General features: G+C 42.7%; 1 protein-coding gene across 9 annotated transcripts in view; it reads left to right on the top strand.

Annotated features, from left to right (window-relative positions):
* LOC147580701 (uncharacterized) overlaps window positions 1–20,243 on the top strand; it is a 550,245-nt gene that overhangs the window by 273,549 nt on the left and 256,453 nt on the right. For 3 of the 9 annotated variants that reach the window (XR_015251020.1, XR_015251013.1, XR_015251014.1), the window contains one exon: window positions 12,678–12,791. The exons of the other annotated variants lie outside the window; for them this stretch is intronic. The gene's annotated coding sequence lies outside the window, so the exon portion shown is untranslated. The remainder of the gene's footprint in view (window positions 1–12,677; window positions 12,792–20,243) is intronic. 9 annotated transcript variants of the gene reach the window in all.

Here is a 20,243-nt window from a genome sequence, read left to right as displayed (position 1 = left end):
TCCCACACACTGTGAGATCATGACCGGAGGCAAAACCGAGAGTTGGATGCTTAATCTCGTGAGCCCCCCAAGTACCCCCAGCTTAACGATTTTAAAGTGTACATAGTTCATTTATACTAAGTACATTGACAGTGTTGTCGACCCTCCACCACCCGTCTCCAGATCTCCTTCATGTTGAGAAGCTGAGAGTCTGTATATTAGGGTATTTTGTATATACAAATAAATCTATGAAGCTGACGTAGTAAATTTCTTATGGTAGAAGGTGCAATTGTGACGTATCACTATTTTGATTTGTAGTCTCCACTTCAGCATTTCTATGCCTTTTCAGCTAACATTTATATGGCGTTTTATTGCAGATATTCTCATTGAATATTTAAAACTTATGAGAGGTAGACATTCATATCCCCCTTTTATGAATGAAGAAATTGAACTGGTTAGGCGCCTGGGTGGCTCAGTGGGTTAAGCGTCCGACTTGGGCTGAGGTCATGATCTTGCGGTTTGTGGGTTCAAGCCCTGGGTCGGGCTCTGTGCTGTCAGTTCAGAGCCTGGAATTGCTTTGGATTCTGTCTCTCTCTTTCTCTCTCTCTGTCCCTCCTCTGCTCACACTGTCTCTCAAAAATAAATAAACGTTAAAAAAATTCAAAAAGAAATTGAACTGGTGATAGAGGAAAGGTAAGGACGGAGTCAAAATTCCACTTCAGTGCCCTTGCTCTAAAACCCTCTCTGTGTCCATTCGACCACACTTCAAAAGACTGTGACCAACATTTGCTTTCCTCATCTATCTATCCTACCCGTTTATTTTGGGGGGAGGCTGGGATAGGTGTTGAGAAGGTGTATTTGTGGCATTTTGTTGTAAGTTATGGGTCTTGCTCTAACAGTAGGCACCCTTGTCCCTCACGGTGGGCATCTCATCAGATTGGGGACTAGCAGGCTCTGCCTAGATGTAGCAGATGTCTATTCAAATATTACTGTAAAAACTGCCTGGGATTGTATTTAAATTGCTTCTATTCTTCACTAATTAAATTGCAGATTGTTTCTCCTGGGGCTTTTGCAGGAGTCTGGGTTTCTTCAATTGTTTGTGTTGGTCAAGGACAAAATCAATCTTTTGCATTGTAGGTTAGTGAAAAAATCCCGCTGAATGGGCTCCTTAAGTCCACAATCCTCCTACAGCAGATCTATTTAAAAAAAAAATCAATGTATTTTTTCTTTTTGGCAAGATAGAGCGTGGGCTTTTGTTTTATTTTCTATTTGTGTATTTTGAGGCCTGAGCTTAAAATGCCTGGAGGGGTCTTAGATGCAATGGAGGCCCATGTGTTCTGTTGAATGGGTCAGCTCCCAAGAACAGGACAGTAGAATTCAAATATTTTAAAACCACACGTGTGTCTCCCACCTGGGTGCCACAGTTTTTAAATCTTTAATCAGCCCTGTGAAGAGGTTAGGCTGGCAACCATTTTGGCCTAGAACTTCATCTTGGCCCTCACCAGTTTCATTGTCTGGCTGTCATGTTTACAGAACCGTCTGCCATGTGATCTTTTCATTTTTGGGGAGAGGGAGGTAAAAGCAAATTGGAACAAGGAATGAGACACCAGAGCTCAGTGTCCCTCCACATCAGGGGCTTGTCACAGTTTGACCTTAACATTATTTATTTATGTTTTTTTTTCATATTTAAGTCATCTCTGTACACAATGTGCGACTTGAACTCACAACCCCGAGATTAAGAGTCACCTGCTCTGCAGACTGAGGCAGTCAGGCGCCCAGACTTTGACATTTTTGAACACGAATGCTTGCTTGGTCTTAAAATGTAAATCATTTCCATTTCCCTACAAAAGTGCACAACAATCCCAGTGTAACCTTTCCTCCTATCTACGGACCATAAAGACTCTCAGCTCTCAGAAGGAATAAATTCCTGGCCGTTGTGAGCACTGGTTTTGGGACAGTGTGTCTGCTAAGCCTTTTACATCCATGATCCTACTTAGTTGCAACCTGGTGAGGAAGCTGGTATTCATCCCATTTTACAGATGAGGAAAGTGAGGTTCAGAGAGGATAAGAGAAGACTCACTCAAAGGTTGCACTGGTAACAAAAGCCAGATCTGGAATCGTGTCCATTCTGTGACGAAAGTGCTCAGCATTTGAAAAAAAGCAACATTAATTTGTACAAGATTGTTGCTGAGATTCATGTTCTTCAGACTTGAGAAATCAGGTGGCAAGAAGGAAGCATATGGATATTAAAGACAATGTCAGACAAAAAGTAAGAATTGAGTTCTACTCAACGATGTGCTCCCGTTGGTGGCATGTCAAGCTACCCAAATATTGGTTGGGAAATAGAATGCTTTTTTCAAGTCACGTGTCTCTGAGTGACCCTGGACAGTTGGTGAGCATGAGTGTGTCCCCAGTGTAAATAATCAGACAGAAGTTGGATGTGTTTGAAGCTACCCAGAGATGTCTATGTGCAGCTGCTGGGAAGAGACCAGGGTGTGTGAGGAAATGAAGGTTGCTCGGTGTGCAGGCTAAAAGAGGGGTGAATCTTAGCACCCCAGATAGAAACTACAGCAGCAAATAACAGAACCAGAAGAGAGACATTTCCATCTGGATCCATCCAGGAAAGGATGTCTGTCAACTAGAACAACAAAAGCAAATACATCACCCATCACCCCTGGTTTTATCGGATCAAAATGGAGGACCAAATTTAAAATGGACTTTTCAGGGGCTCCTGGGCGGCTCTGTCGGTTGAGTGTCCGACTCTTGGTTTCAGCTCAGGTCATGATCTCAGAGTTTTGGGGATTGAGCCCCTTGTCAGGCTCTGCGCTGATAGCATGGAGCCTGTGTGGGATCCTCTCTCTGTCTCCGTGTCTCTCTCTCTCTCTCAAGACAAATAAATAAACTTAAAATGGACGGTTCACATGCATATTTCCATTTTGACACACCTCATGCCATATAAATCATGTTGTAGGCAAAGACCTATTTTAACCTCGTATATTTAATTTATTTTAAAAACCCAAACACTCCTTCCTACAGAATGTCATACCGCTTTATTGTTAGGCACAAATTTTCCTAGTTACTATTTGAAACGAAATGTAGGTATTTTGTTCTTAATATTGTTTCCCAGCGTTAGTTTTTTTTTTTTTTTAAAGTTTATTTACTTATTTTGAGAGAGAGAGGAAGAGAAAGAATCCTAAGCAGGCTCCTCGCCATCAGCACAGAGCCCAGCGCAGGGCTCGAACTCACAAACTGTGAGATCATGACCTGAGCTGAAACCAAGGCTCGGGTGTTTAACCCACTGAGCCACCTGGGCGCCCTTCTCAGTATCAGTTTTAAGAGATTATATGTAGGAGGGGGGGCTGGAAATCGTGTTGTTCTCTAGCTGTGCTGTAGTGTTTAAGGAATGCTGACGTGTTTCAGTATCTTTTGTAGGGTAGGGATGAAATCCTCCACTGGTCAGTAGGACTAAAACATTGCTGCTTATTTCTGAATGTCAAGTCACAATAACCTCCTCCTCTTCCTCCTCTTCCTCCTCCTCCTCCTCCTCCTCCTCCTCCTCCTCCTCCTTCTCCTCCTCCTCCTCCTCCTCCTCCTCCTCCTTCTTCTTCTTCCCCTTCTTCTTCTTCTTCTTCTTCTTCTTCTTCTTCTTCTTCTTCTTCTTCCCCTTCTTCTTCTTCTTCTTCTTCTTCTTCTTCTTCTTCTTCTTCTTCTGCTTATCTTATTCATGATTCAGGTGTTTCAGACATACATTATCTGGTTGCTTTTTCTCCTTTTCTTTGCTGCCTCTTCTCATGGGATCTTTGTGCTCTGGCACTCACCTGCTAATTTGGATCTTTTAATCACATTTTAGATGAAAGGGCGTGGGAGGAGATTTTGACACGTTTCATTAGACAAATGGAAATTGTGTCATATTTATATGCAAAAATGTTTTCTTCACTGAAAGTAGCAGGATTTTATTTATTTGGGAACATGTGTGTGTGTCTGTGTGTGTCTGTCGGTCTTGTCTGTCTGGCTCTGGGCCCCTATGAGGACTTTTTTTTTTAATTTTTAATTTTATTTGTTAATTAAAAAAAAATTTATATCCAAATTAGTTAGCATATAGTGCAACACTGATTTCAGGAGTAGAGTCCTTAGTGCCCCTTCCCCATTTAGCCCATCCCCCCTCCCACACCCGCTCCAGTAACCCTCTGTTCTCCATATTTAAGAGTCTCTTCTGTTTTGTCCCCCTCCCTGTTTTTATATTATTTTTGCCTCCCTTCCCTTATGTCATCTGTTTTGTCTCTTAAAGTCCTCATATGAGTGAAGTCATATGATTTTTGTCTTTCTCTGACTGACTAATTTCACTTAGCATAATACCCTCCAGTTCCATCCACATAGTTGCAAATGGCAAGATTGTATTCTTTTTGATTGCCCAGTAATACTCCATTATATATACACACACACACACACACACACACACACACACACACACACACACCATATCTTCTTTATCCATTCATCCATCGATGGACATTTGAGCTCTTTCCATACTTTGGCTATTGTTGCTAGTGCTGCTATAAACATGGGGGTGCCTGTGTCCCTTTGAAACAGCACACCTGTTTCCCGTGGATAAATGCCTAGTAGTGCAATTGCTGGGTCGTAGGGTAGTTCTGTTTTTAGTTCTTTGAGGAACCTCCACACTGTCTTCCAGAGTGGCTGCACCAGTTTGCATTCCCACCAACAATGCAAAAGAGATCCTCTTTTTTCGCATCCTCGCCAACATCTGTTGTTGCCTGAGTTGTTAATGTTAGTCATTCTGACAGGTGTCAGGTGGTATCTCACTGTGGTTTTGACTTGCCTTTCCCTGATGATGAGTGATGTTGAGCATGTTTTCATGTGTCGGTTGGGTATCTGGATGTCTTCTTTGGAGAAGTGTCTATTCATCACTTTAGCTCATTTCTTCGCTGGATTATTTGTTTTTTGGGTATTTTGATAAGTTCCTTATAGATTTTGGATACTAACCCTTTACCTGATATGTCTTTTGCAAATACCTTCTCTCATTCTGTAGGTTGCCTTTTAGTTTTGCTGACTGTTTCCTTCGCTGTGCAGAATCTTTTTGTCTTGCTGAAGTCCCAGTAGTTCATTTTTGCTTTTGTTTCCCTTGCCTCCAGAGACGTGTTGAGTAAGAAGTTGCTGTGGCCGAGGTCAAAGAGGTTTTTGTCTGCTTTCTCCTCGAGGATTTTGATGGCTTCCTGTCTTACATTGAGGTCTTTCCTCCATTTTGAGTTTATTTTTGTGTCTGGTGTAAGAAAGTGGTCTAGGTTCATTCTTCTGCATGTCGCTGTCCAGTTTTCCCAGCACCACTTGCTGAAGAGACTGTCTTTTTCCATTGGATATTCTTTCCTGTTTTGTGAAAGATTAGTTGGCCATAGCTTTGTGGGTCCATTTCTGGGTTCTCGATTCTGTTCCCTTGATCTGAGTGTGTGTTCTTGTGCCAGTACCATACTGTCCTGATGATTACAGCTTTGTACTGTATCTTGAAGTCCAGGATTGTCATGCCTCCTGCTTTGGTTTTCTTTTTCCTATGAGGACTTTTTGAAAGGAAGGGATCTTCGCCCCAAGAAGAAATCCACACACTCACATAAGATTGTTTTGTTCATCCAGTTTCAGTTGTGGATTCATCCCTGAACTCTTGGTTGTGAGTCCTTTGTTCTGAAACATCAAAAGTCATTTTGAATAGACTTGGCTTTGTGCACTGGCTATTTGTGTGGTCCCCAGAGAACAGGGACCTGTTGGTGTTGCACCTGTGTTTTTGAGGTTGTATGAAACAGTAGGCGATCTGGACATTTCTAGATTTCATGGGTGTGCACTATGGGCCACACTTTATAGAGAAAGAACTTGATTTGGAGAGTGTGTATCATAGCGATAATGGATTAGTGAGAAATGGGGCCAGAGAAATAATTGCATAATTCCTTGCTTAGTGTTTTTTTCTTGGCTTGGAACATACACTAAACATGGAGATATACCAAATGCAGTGAAAAACACTGGTAAATATTTACAACCACACTGGACTCTGAGAATAATGGACAGAGGGAGCCTGGAAGGAAGGGACCATGTCCCAGTGATGTGTGTTCAGGGAGCTCCTATATGTGATCACGTATGGGATCTGGGAATCGAAGAGGCCAGGCCTCATTAGACACCTCCTGGGAGATGAGTGTTGGATTGTTGCATCATCTTGAGTCTTACTGGATTTAAGCTATTTTCCCCCATGGTATCCCAACCATAAACCACCCAGCACAGGAGGAATACCCAGAAGTGGTTTGAGACCTCCCTGCTCTCCTTTGTCCTCGGGGAGGAAGGGCCCCTTTCACTCCTCAGTTCCTCACCTGCCGTTGAGAGATACAGCAAGATCTAGAATAAATTCTCTACAACCTTGGTCTTAAAGGAGCCAACACTGTCACCTTAGGCCACACACATGTACCCCCCTACTAGCAATGTGTACTAAATGGCCACAAACAACAACACTTGACTTCATCCCCTTGTAAACTCCACTAATCCCTTGTTTCTACTCCTATGACATCTATAAATCACGGCTTATTGTCACCTTAGTTCAGACACCAGACTGAACAGCTCTTAAATAAGGTGAGGGGTGTTTTCTAGCCCAACTCAGTAGTCCTTTTACTACCAAAGCAAGCCAAGCATGTTGCTGGTATTCAGCAAATAGTTGCTGAGCAAATCTTAAAAAGGCCAGATAGCTAGTGTCCATTCCCGTCTGAATTGTTTCCAACTCCTGATCAAGTTGGAACAGTGATTCAAGGTGATGTCGTCAGAGACTGCACCATTTACTTGGTGTTTTGGCGATTCGTCTTGAAATTTACCCTAAGTCTGTACGGCAAGTAATCTGTCCTATTGGCATTTTGGGTTTCCCATCGATGATTATGATGCATAGCATCATACCAGTCATATTCTGGTGATTTTATTGCGTGGCTTCAGTTGTGAGGCAGGGATGAAACAGATTCATTCATTAAATTCATTGACTATCACATGCTAGGGATTATTTCATATGCCAAGATGTAAACATGAACAAGATGTGGTTATCTGTTTATAAGCAGCTTTCATGTTGGTAGGGGAAATAGATACGTGAGGGGTCTTTTGCAGTATCTAATGTGTTCAGGGACCTCAAAGAGGAAGGCAGAGAAAGGACCAAAGAATAATTGATTTCGCCCGGGACTGGGGAGTATATGCCAGGTACGAGGACAGGGTGCAGAATGAGACAGGAATGGCAACTTCCAAGCAGAGGAACAGACTGTGCAAAGCTCAGAGGAAGGTCTGGAGATCTCAGAGTAGTGTGCCTGGAGTCTCGGATGCCAGGAATGGCTGGCAGTGACATGGAGATGTGTAGACACTCTAGAAGGGTTTTTATGCCTCCGTGCAGAGTAGTTTGGATTTTCCCTTGTGGGCACTGGGTGCTTTTGAATGGGTGAAAGCAGGTTCTGAGTACCACTTTTTTTTTATAGTAAATATCTACACGCAGATCTCAGTTCTTGTTTGAGGTAAATGGTAAGTGGGGACCATCACTGGCTAACAAATTATCCGCTCCAAGAAATTATCAGGGAGGCTTAAAGAAAATTCAGTGTGGGGCATGGTGACTGCCTCCACATTAGCACACGATCTTTTCAGAAAGTGAGGGGCTCCTCCTGAATATAAGTTTATGTATTTGTTTGCTTAGAATCAAGGGAAACAAAGGCGAACTTGAAGTGCTTCTCATTTAAGCAGTTTGACTCTGGGATCTGAGAAAGACCAGTGTTGTAATCCTGCTCCTTTTAAATTGGCTTCATACAGGACTGATGTCAGAACAGTAGTAGCCAGTGCTATACGGGCGCCCAGGTGGCTCGGTTGGTTAAGCAGCCGGACTTCAGCTCAGGTCATGATCTTGTGGTTGGTGGGTTTGAGCCCCGTGTTGGGCTCTGTGCTGACAGCTCAGAGCCTGGAGTCTGCTTGGGATTCTGTGTCTCCCTCTCTCTCTGCTCCTCCCCTGCTTATGCTCTGTCTCTCTCTCTCAAAAATAAACAAACATTAAAAAAAAAAAAACAGTCGTAGCCAGTGGTGTGAGTAAAGTAGGAGCAACAGGAAACATTTAAAATACTGGGTCTAGGTTGTTTGCTGCTGGGTGGGGTAAGAAAACCACTTAGACCCAGTATAACCTGCGTAACTGGATTTACCTGTTCTGGCCCCCTTGTCAGTGTCTGGCAAGTAGTTTTAATAAAAACAACTCAATTTTGTTAGATACCTACTAGCATAGTTGCCCTGCTCATTCGTTTATCCAATAAGAAATACTTATTGAACACCTACCAAGTGCTGGTCTGAGAGGTTACATTTTAGGAAACTTTGGAAAAAGAGGGCATGTTTGTAGCCCATTTCTAGGAAAAGGCTTCCGGTGGAGGTTTCCGGGACTGTTTGAGTGAGGACTTTGTCACTAATTAATTATTTAATTAATTCAAGAGATGTTGATCGTGGTCCCTCACAGTGTGCCAGGCCCTAGCTGGGCATTGGCGTTGGGAATTTGATGTCGAACTCTGTAGGCTCAGCCCTTGTCTTCACAGAGTTTGCATTCTAGGGGGATGTATACAAACAGCCCCAGCGTGGGAGTGCAGCATGTAGGGTAAGTCCGGGGAGAGTATGTCGGGTGGGTTATTCATCCCCGACTTTGAGAAAAGGCTTCTTGGAGAAAGTGGTATCTAAGCAGAGACCTGATGAAGAGTAAGAGGAAATCGAAGCAAGGGACAGGAGGGCCATTGATGGTGCAGGAGGGTGTGCCGAAGCCCAGGGTGAGTGTGTGTGTGTGTGTGTGTGTGTGTGTGTGTGTGTGTGCGCGCGCGCGCGCGCGCGCGCACAGGCTTGACCTGGCTGTGCTATGAGGTGTAGGGTGGCAGGAGAGAGGTGGCCGCTGCACAGAGCCTGACCGTGCTCTGGGCTCCGTTCAGATGTTGGGGGTTCGCTCTCATGCCAGTAGCAGATCTGCTTCCCAGAAAGGTCAGGGTAGCCTGTGTGTCGAGAGAGGATGGGTGAACTTGAAGACGCACGAGGACAGACCTTGCCCTGATCGGGTTGGGAGATACCAGTGACCCAATCAGGGGCAGGGCCGTAGGACCACTCAGCCCTGGCTGGGCTGGGAGGGCATGTAGGGAGTAGGATTTAAATAGGACTTGGGGGGGCCTGGGTGGTTCAGCTTCTGACTCTTGATTTCAGCTGTGGTCCTGATCTCACGGTTTCCCGAGACCGAGCCAGCCATCAGGCTCTGTGCTGACGGTGTGGAACCTGCTTGGAATTCTCTCTCTCTCTCTCTCTCTCTCTCTCTCTCTCTCTCTCTCATTGCCCCTCCCCCACTCTGGATCTCTCCGTGTCTCTCAAAAAACAAAACAAAAAAAACCTTAAAAAAATTGCAGTGCCTGGGTGGCTCAGTCAGTTAAGTGTCCGACTTCGGCTCAGGTCATGATCTCACGGTTCGTGGGTTCAAGCCCCACGTCCGGCTCTGTGCCGACAGCTCAGAGCCTGGAGCCTGCTTCAGATTCTGTGTCTACCTCTCTCTCTCTCTGCCCCTCCCCCACTTACACTTGCTCTCTCTCTCTCTCAAAAATAAATTAAACCATTGAAAACAATTTTTTAAAAAATAAATAAATAGGACTTGGCGGCTGACTGGAGGTGGGGATCGTGAGCAGTTCCAGGAAGAGGACCCTGTTCTACCCACTAGGAAACACAACCCTTATCTGTGGAGTGGGCATAATTTTCAGGGTAATCCAAAAAGAATGAAAGCAAAGTCATCTAAGAAATCTTTGCTCTCTTGGTAGCTCAGCCAGGGGACAGATGCACCGGGGAAAGGAAAGGAATAAATTCAGAAGGGTGACTGCTCCAATTTTGATGTTTCTCCCTGCTTTTGAATTTCAAGGCCAGTCGAATATGCCTCATTAGTTTGAGGGAGACTGTGATCCTATAATCTGTTTCATTTTCAGAGAACTAGAGAGATGTGCACTTCTTTGGAGAAGGTGATTTTTGTAGCCTTTGAATAAAGGTAGTTTCAATTCCACCTTTACCTGAAAATCAATGGTGTCTGGTGTTTATCAGAAGTCAGTCAACACCCTTATGTCCCAGGTCACCAGGGCTCATATTTTTATGCCAGTCCCTGTGAGCTAAATAATCTCTAATGGTCCCCAACTGCTAGGATTTCAAGCCCTCATTCTCTTGGATCTTCAATTTTTTTTTAATTAAAAAAAAAAAAAAAAAAAAGATCTCTTCCAGAAAAGCACATTTGATTTGTTGCTGAATTAAAGTTTTTCTCCTTCTGAACGTGTCCTGTAGGTCATTAATGGAAAAATGTAGTCCATGATGCTGCACGGTTTGCCCTTTTTATTTTGATATGTTTTAAATATAAAATATAAAAATTGTCAACACTCTGTTAAAAGAATGTATAGCTGGAATTTTAATTTGATTATCTATCCCAATTTTCTCAGGCTTTCACAGGCAAAGGCTTGTTTGAACAGCTGTACTCCTATAAATCTCAGTAACAAATGAATGAGGAATGATTTTGTGTAGCAAGTCAGATGAAAGGGACTTCCTAAGAAAGACAGATCATTAAGAGAAGGAAGAAAAACTAGCAAATATTTGAGCAATTTGGCAATGATTAAAAAATAAAGCAGTTTACTCTAATAACTCTTTTCTAATGATCTTAAAACATGCTGTCATTAGTAGAGAAAACTCCTTCTTTTATTTAGGTTTTAATATTGGGTGGAAATGAAATTTAAAACTAGAGTCAGCAGCAAAGGGGAAATGCTAAACACTGAGATGCATAGAAAATAGGCATGTAGTCCGTTTTCTATTATCTGTCATTTTCCGCCATCTTGTTGTGTGCTGGGGTTGGGGGGATGGGGGGGCAGGGGGACTGGGAAATCTGTCTGCCTCCAATCACAAAGAGATCCAATTAACATGTGAATAGATATTTGAAAGAGGTGTGGGATAGAAAGGCTTTTGGCTTTCAACATCTTACCTACTGGATAGATTAGAAAGCATAAAATAAAGCTAAAGTAAATTCAGGGAAACATTGATTCACCCAACTGAATAAACAACTTACTGAATTTGCTAATCTAATTAATCAAATTCTGCTTCTCCTTCCAAAGTAGGTTCACAGGCAGTAAAATAAATTAAGTCAACATTTTTTTTTTTTTTTTTTTTTTTACCCTCCACTTACTAAAAATAAGCTTTCTTTCCCTGGGTAAATCGGTCATTTAAATTCCCAAGGCTATGCTCCCGCAGTCCACTGGCAGGAAGCAATTGTATGGATGTAAAATCGTTTCTCTGTAGATTGCAGAGCTTGGGTTCTGAGTATTGTATCTCAGCTGTACCACCTTAACTGATGAACAGAGTATATATTTACTGAAGTTACTTTTAGACATGAATAGCCTATGGATGATGTTGATTTGCAGATATGGGAGCCTATGACTTACAGGTATATCTTTTATGAAGCTTAGAACTGTAATGATGGTGGGAAATGATGACTTTGGGGGCAAAAAAGTTCTGGAAAATTAAGGGTATGTAAAATTTGAAAACAGAAGTAATTGTGACAATTTAGAGACCAAAGTAGTAAAAAGATTTCCGTTTCAGTGGTCTGCAGATCTGGGACTTCATGTTGAGTTTCCCTAACTCTAAACCACTAGAGTAAGATTGTTTTGGGTTGCTTGTAGCTTAAAGTACAGTATAACAACTTTATACATACACGCATTCACATAGATACAGTATACAAGGGAGATGAAGGACAAAGTAAGCAGACAAGAATGAAAAGCTTGCCAAGTGGTAAATGAGAAGCGCTCTGCAAGTTAGATAAAATACAGTGTGTGGATATTCTAGGTAACAAGTGTGAGTCATCAGTTGGTTTCTTTTGTTTTATTTTTAAATTTTTAAATGTTTATTTATCTTGGAGAGAGAGAGAGAGGGACAGAGTGCTAATGGGGGATTGGCAGAGAGAGAGGGAGACCCAGGATTGGAAGCAAATTCCAGGCTTTGAGCTGTCAGCACAGAGTCTGATGCGGGGCTCGAACCCACGCACCGTGGGATCATGATCTGAACTGAAGTCGGATGCTTAACCGACTGAGCCACCCTGGCACCCCTTTTTGTTTGTTTTTTAACTGCATGATACCAGGATGCGGAAATAAGAAGACTGCACATGAGAATGGAGAGGGAGAACACCGTTCACATTACAGTTCTGTCTACACCTAACGGCATTTCCTCACCTTCGTCGTGAACAGGCACACTTCCAAGGGAGGGTCTCAGTGGAAAGTGCTCCCAGATGACTTAATGCCACCAACCCTAGTCACCTTGCTGGTGTCCTCCCCTTGAGGATCAAAGAATCCCCCAGGACTGCCTTCCCCCACATTTCCTTCTCTGATGGACCTATTCCTATTCTTTGCAGTCTCATTCACCCTAGGATATCATGCTCAAAACTCACTTATATGCTCAACTAATCTTAATTAAAATGTAAGGGAAGATTAGGGCATGATCAAATGAAGTTCTGAATATACTTGAATAGTCAGGCAACAGTTTAATGGATTAAACAGTTCTTGGAACGGCTTCCCTTTCCGACAGTAAGTCTTAGTGGTGCTGTCATTTCTTAATACCCTCTTCTACTTCTACTTTCGTGTGTTGGCTGAACGTTCTCTTTTAACTTACAGATAATTTTGCTCTCTGGAAACTCATGCCCACCTCTTTGACTTCGTGTCAAAATTGCTTTCCTCACACTTGTAAAACTTTAGAATGCCCTTCAGCGGTGGGCTGTGGAATGTCATGTAAGTTATTACCTTTTTTTTTTTAATTTTTTTAACATTTATTTATTTTTGAGACAGAGAGAGACAGAGCATGAATGGGGGAGGGTCAGAGAGAGAGAGAGAGACAGAATCTGAAACAGAGCCCGATGCGGGGCTTGAACTCACAGACCGCGAGATCATGACCTGAGCTGAAGTCGGATGCTTAACCGACTGAGCCACCCAGGTGCCCCATTACCTTTTTTTTTTTTTTCCAGAATGTGATGGATTTTCACGTGTGGATTTGGTTGTGTAGATAGCCAAACTAGATTGTTCTCTAAGAACTCGCATCGTACTCTATCAGGTTATCCTTGACATTCACATTGGGGAGCGATTTGGCCAGATGCAGGTGAAGATGATGAACATTACCTTGTTTTAACTGTGATGGCCAAGTCACCCTTAAAAACTCACCGATTTTTCCAGTGACCTTTACCCCACCCCCTCCTCCCCAGGGTCAGGTGTTAGAAACTACCTGTGTTAGTCCTTGTGAAGCATTAAGCAGAGTGTCTAGGGCCACGTAAGGGTACGTCTAAATATTAGCTGTCACTATTATTATTTTCAATATTTACAGTAAAGAGATTTATTTTTATATTTCATTCTATTTTTATTTTATCATAAAACTTTTTATATTTTCTATGCTCTTATATGGCAAGTCGTACATCATACATATATTCCAGTAACCATAAAAATTTTATTTTTTAAATTTTTAAAAAATATTTATTTTTGGGAGAGAGAACATGGGAAGGGCAGAGGCAGAGACAGAGACAGAGAGAGAGGGAGACAGAATCCGAAGCGGGCTCTGTGCTGACAGCAGAGAGCCTCACGTGGGGCTCGAACCCATGCACTGTGAGATCATGATCTGAGCTGAAGTCGGATGCTTAACTGACTGAGCCACCCAGGCACCCATGAAAAATTTATGTCTCAAAAAGGTTTTACTTCTTGCCTACGGCGTTTCAGGCACTGGTGCTAGATTCTGCAGATAACAAAGATAACTAAGGTAACGTCTCTGTCCTTTGGAAACTGATGGTCTACCTTTGATAAAAATGTTTCATGCTGTAATGTGCTCATTTACGTCTTCTCAGTTGTGAGTTCATTTGAGGTCAAATTCACGGGAGCCAAAAAAATTCATGTCACCTTACCCTGAAATAGTCTAGGATTAGAAAGATAAATCGCAAAGTGCTTTGCATTGATAAAGCTACTTTTATTTCCAAATTTTTACTAGCACTTAGCACAGTAACTTAATAAATCCAGCTATTATTATCAGGCCATTTATTTTCACTATGGCTCTTTGCATGACTTTTCATTGAAGAATATGTTTCTAGTGAGGAGGCCCCAAAGGGATAGAGCATCATGCTAAAAGGTTGACCGTTGCTGAGTTTTCCCACCTTTTTTTTTTTTTTTTTTTTTTTAATTTTAGGAAGAGAGAGAGAGACAGTGTGTGAGTGGAGAAACGGGCACAGGGAGAGAGACAGAATCTCCAGCAGGCTTCACGCTCAGGGTGGAACCTGAGGCGGGGCTCAATCTCAGGAACCATGAGATCATGACCTGAGCCAAAATCAGGAGTCAGACGCTCAACGGACTGAGCCACCCAGGTGCTCCCCTAACCAGTTTTATTAAGATATAGTTGACATACAATATCATATAGATTTAAGGTGTGCAACATAATGATCTGATAGAGGCATATATTGCAAAACGATTACCACAATAAGTTTAGTTAATATCTATCACCTCGTATAGCTTTTTTTTTTTTTTTTTTTTATGACAAATTACTTTAAAAATATTGTATTCAGTTCTGGACCCATTTGGGAATATTGGAAGCTGAAGCATGTTGACATTCCTGTTTACGCTTTAGGAGATGGTACCAAAGCAATCGTAACCATTGTTACCATTATCCTAATATCCCCCTACCGTCAGCACCTACTGTTACATAGAGCCCCCACATTGCTTGGCTCATTTGACCTTTACAACAATTCTATGAGACATGGAGGGCAGCAGATTCTTCTCTGTTTTATGGATGTAGGCAACCTTCCTGGATAATAATGATTTCCCTAAGATCATGAAAGGAGTGTCTAGCATCAGGGCTCAAATCCAAGTTTCTTCGGTTCAAACCCATTGTGTTCACCACTAGACTTTTATGGCTGGAATATTACCTAGACAGGTGAAGATCCCGGGACTATTTCAGCGTGGAAAAAGATGACTGCTATCTTTCCATGCCTGAAAGCCTATTCTGTAAATGGGGCATTGGTCTTACTTGAAATTTCTTAGCGTGTAGCTTTCAACGTGTGTTACTTATGTCTACATGTATTTTGGCTTCATAAAGAAATTTGTTTGTGATCTGCAAGGCCACAGGGGGAAAATCTCCTGCCACACCCATGTGCTCTGGCCTCTGCTCACCTATCGGCTCCATTTCATTAAGTTCTCCCCAGCCCCGTTCACGACTCATTGGTTTTCTTTTCTACCACAGGACCTTTGCACTGCTAGGCCCTCTGCCTAGAAGGCCATTCCCCCTTTCCCATAGCTCTGCTTAGTTGAATCTTACAGATCCTTTAGGACTCATCCTTACAGTTTCTTGCCCAGAAAAGACTTCCCGAAAAGAATGAATGTTGCGTAACCACCTCAGTAAATGAGTCAGGGTTCCTGAGTGTAAGCAACAGAACGGGACTCCTAGCAGAAGTGGTTTGTTGAAAGGATATCGGGCAGTTTGTGGGAGAGAGCCCTTCTGGGAGGGCTGAAGACCTAGGCGCATCGCGAAGTTTTCAGGAGCGGCGTCCAAAGCCATGCCAGAGAAGTGGCCCGGAGGGTGCTGGCTGCCACATGTTCTGGCCCACCGAGCGCTAGGTGCCGGGGTCTACACCACTGCCAGGAAGTCTGCTGCGTCGCAGGAGTGGTGCCGCTCGGCTCCGGGGACTCCGCCCTGCAGCCAGCCTTGGCCCCCACGCTGGGCACCTCGGTTGCCATGACCAGTCAAAGCAAATCCCGTGCATACCAGCATGATGCTCACGTGCGAATCCCTGGTTTGCAAGGGTGAATCTCACGGCCGGTGCTCCCGTCACCCTAGCTGCAGAGGAGCCCGGAGAACAGGGCGCCCTAAGTTCAGAAAGCCAGAAATCACCCCGGTACGTTGAGGCTCTCTCAAAGGTGCTCATCGGCCAGAAACATGACTCGCATCTTCGACACTGAGATGCGTGTTCTCATCTGTGTTAGGCACCAGTCATACCGACCTCACAGTGTTGTTCTAAGGATTATGTGATTTGTGAAATTGCTGAATACACTGTACAGAGAAATGGAAGTATAAAATAATAGCATTCTTTGGCCATGACTTATATTTTTGGCCAAGACATAAAATGGAACGCTTAAGCAGCTGATTAATCTTCAATTCACTTTGGAGCTTTTTAAAATACGAAGGATATTCTGTTTCCCCCAAAAAGCATTTTAAATGGTTAGGAGAAGTTGAAAAAGCAAAGCACTTTTTATATCAGAGTGCTTCCTTTATAAATGTATATCATCTCCACATTTTTGTTTGGTAATGGAAACATACAAAATGATGCCAAACATAGAAATTGTAGTGTAAAAAAATGTGGGTGAGTTTTCAGCTACTCTTGACTTGTTTCTGAATTTTAAGTCTTTGTTCTAATCTAGTTCTTACTCCAGTTTCATGGTGAATACAGCCCTCTTGTTCCAAAACAGACAATGAGCTTATTCAGCCCTCAGTGCCCTCTCTATTTGGATTTTCTGCCATGGCCTTTGGTGACTCTATTGGCAGGATTATTATCTTGGAAAAAAGGTAGACATGACAGCTGAGTTTTTAGCACATGTAATAGCAGTTGTGTAAAAGCGAACGTGTACGTAAATGCTTGTAGCAGTTGCCAAATTTGCATTAACGCTAATGTCGTGAGAGTTATTACTCATATGATTCCTGCCTTCCTCTATAGGGAAGCTCCCTCCATAGGAGAAATCAATAACAATGCAATTTCGGAGGAGAAAGAGCCAAGCAGGGTTATTTTCCCATTGGACGGAAATATTTCTCTGTAGAACGTATCAGAATTTTGAGTTATGCTATTTGGTTGGCTTTCTTTTGCGGTAAATATTAAACGAACATAATACGTTGCTAGAAAAAGTAAAACATGACCCAGCTTTGCACTACCAAAAAATGGGTTATAATTCCTGATTTCTGTCATCATCGAGGTATCTTTTATTCAGGAATATGGAGAATTCTTTTTTTTTAATTTATTTTTTATCATTTATTTATTTTTGAGAGATAGAGTGAGCGGAGGAGGGGCAGAGAGAGAGGGAGACACAGAATCCGAAGCAGGCTCCAGGCTCTGAGCTGTCAGCACAGAGCCCAATGGGGGGCTCCAACTCACGAACCGTGAGATCATGACCTGAGCCGGAGTCGGTCGCTTAACCGACTGAGCCACCCAGGCGCCCTAGGAATATGGAGAATTCCAAGATAAGTGCTTTCAGACACCTTCTTCCGTAAGTGATGCTTCATTCTACGTCGAGCTGTGTCCTAGATTACTGAGTTTCTCATGTTGAATTTGGAAGATTTTCCTCTCAACATGCACGCTCCGCCTCTTCCTCCTCAACCCTGTAATACTTACCTGCACGCATGCACACACTCACAATACTCATTTACGCTTAACCTCAATGGGACATTTGCTTAATAAGACATATTCTGACGTTGGGTTTTAGTAAAGGTCTTGGCCCAGAAGTAGAGGTTACCTTATGAGCGCCACACAGTCAACAGAGCTCGCTCGAGGTAAACAGTAAAGTAGGCAACAGTAAGTGTTGGGGATTCAGGATGTATTTCAGTTATGTGGGTAAGTATTTATGTGATCTGGGAATATCTTCCAGATGTAAAAATTCTACGTCCGTCTCTCAAAATACATCCTGAGCATAAGGGAGTTTTCTGTTGGTTGGGGAAGGGAAATGAGGCACACCGGGGGGGAGGGGGGGGCAGGAAACGGACTATTCCGAGCGAGAGATCTTTGCTTTAATTGGTGATGTTGCAAGTGACTCTCCAAAGAGTTCTCAGGTGACCGAGTGGGTGTATTGCCATTGCCTTTTATTTTATTGACTCACCAAATTCTTAGATTACTCACTACCTCTTGATATCGACAAACCATGAAATTCTTAGAGAACCTGTTCAGTAGCGCCTCACAGAGAATTATCTTGTTAATAAACTCCGCGTTATTTGGAATTCAAGTTTAATTAAAAGGGAGAAGTAAATGATTATGTAAAGATTTTTCCTCGTTTATCTCCTTTTATTGTCTCTTTGCCTTTTCTCTAAACTCAAAGATAGATTGTATTTCAAATCCACGTTTCCAAGGTGAATTTTTGCAGCATCTGTTGTGATACCTATTCTGTCGTTAGCTCTTGAACTAAATAAATTTTTTTTTTTAAATTAGAAAGGTTAAGAAGGTGTTGTGTAGTAGAGTCTGAGGGAGGTAAAAATGAAAAACAAATCTATGTTATCCAGGGATTTTAGTGTCTGAGGATGCTGTTTGAAGATAATGATTGTTTATGGGCTCTTTAAAGCTGTTTTCTTATAAGAGTTGCCAGATAACAGATTCGTTATCCGAGAGTGGTTTGAAAGGCCTTTTGAAATTGCCTGGGTGACAGTACTACCTTATGGTACTTACAAAGCTCCTTTGAAGTTGGATTTTTATATTGGAAAACCAGAAACTATTTTTCTTTTCTTCTTTTATTAAACAGAAAGTGATACACAGACCAGAGGGTTTAGTAAAATGGTATAGAAGAAATACACTGGTTATTTTCCCTGATTGACTCGGCTCTTCATCTCGGCTGTTGTGGGTTGCAGGATGTTTCTGAATTCAGATTCTTCGCATAACACGCACGATGCTTTTTGTAAATTGTATGTAGGTATCAAGAACACGCTGTCAGGCCTCCCAGTTTGAGGGCCTCCGCGTCTCCCCTTGGACGGGAAGCCTGCCGCTCCCAGGCCTGGCTGTTCAGAGAGCTTTGGATTGAGATGAACGTTGTAGGTCACGGGACGTTCCCGCACAGCCTTTGTTACACACGGTCACGCTAAAAGAACGGGGAAAATGGAATGGGCCGTCATGGGTCAAGGCGAGAAACTTGACGAGGCAGATACTGCGGCTTGGGTTAGCGGGAGTTTATGGGAGCCCGCGTCAGTCCAAGCTTATCTGAGCTCACAAAGGAGATTCACGGTCCACTGCTCTACAAAAGCTCGTTGGGCAGGCACTTTTCTTCCCAACTAGCTTTTAAGTGCCCCTGGGGCTCTCCACCTATTCAGCGAGGCCTCTCGGATTATGAATACATAAGCCTTAATGATTTTGGAGTCCTGAAGGAAAGACACCAACTAGAGCGTCATCAAAACTCGAAGGAACAAAGTACCCCCAATACGCCCGGTGCTAGTGAGGAGTGCCGTGCTCAGTTTTTGCAACTGTTGGGGGACATTTTCACGTGGATAGGACGGTTGGAACTGATGAGACATTTGCATTCGAATGGCGGAACCAGCCTCGTGTGACAGCTACAACTAAGAGAGCGGCGGAAATGCTTTTAGTTTTCAGGGTTTGGCAGAAAGTATACAAGGCATTTGATGAATACGCAAGCTGGTTATTTCAAGCATTGTGGACCTTCCGTCTTCCCGTAGTGAGCAGCTCTAAATATTATGCGCCCCCCCCTTCTCAGTTTTGTGTTTCAAAATACAAATTGTGATTATTAGGAATATATTGAGTCTCTGGGCATACACTTCAACTGTTCTAAGCACTGTTTGATATCATCTGAGTCCGACTCAAAATCCCTTCGTGAGAGAATAGAAACAATCATCTGAAATTTGTGATAATAGGATTTAACCTGTAGTGTCGGATTCCCTCTTCCCTTCAGTTTTTATCCAGTTTTTAATTGCCCACTGGATGATTTATTTTAGAATTGGCCTACTTTTTTTTTTTTTTTTTTTTTTTTGGCTTCAGCCCCTGTGGGCAAATGTAAATTTGCAGCTGAATTAGCAAACCGGGGAATCTCTGTGTAAGTTAATCACTACAATAGGGAATCAAGTAGCTGATTTCTCTCCTTTTCTAGATTGGCTGTGTATGGAAGGTGGCACAGCTAGGACTGGAAAAGTGGGGGGGGGTGGGATTTGTGGGGACTTGAGTGGCTTTACATTGTTTTCCTAATATGAAAGGAACGTATGGTTGTTCTAGAAAACACAGAAAAGTAAAAGGAAGAGAGGAAAACCCATCGTCACTCAGAGTTTGTTAGGTGAACGTTATGACGTCCTTTATTTCAGATTCTTCTTAGGATTTTTGAAAAATTTTATATGTAGGAAGTGTGCATATATTTCTGTCATAAAGACTAATAGACTACCAACCCGTGCACCCACCACCCAGCTTTAACCCGTCTTGTTTTATCCACATCCTTGCTTGTGCCCCAGATGCAGTCTTTCCCATTTCA

Source organism: Puma concolor, chromosome B2 (genome assembly GCF_028749965.1).
Source record: "Puma concolor isolate L17-30 chromosome B2, mPumCon1.1.hap2, whole genome shotgun sequence".
Taxonomy (NCBI): Eukaryota; Metazoa; Chordata; class Mammalia; order Carnivora; family Felidae; genus Puma; species Puma concolor.
Note: the sequence above shows the minus strand (reverse complement) of the source record. Positions and strands in the feature narration are given on the sequence as shown.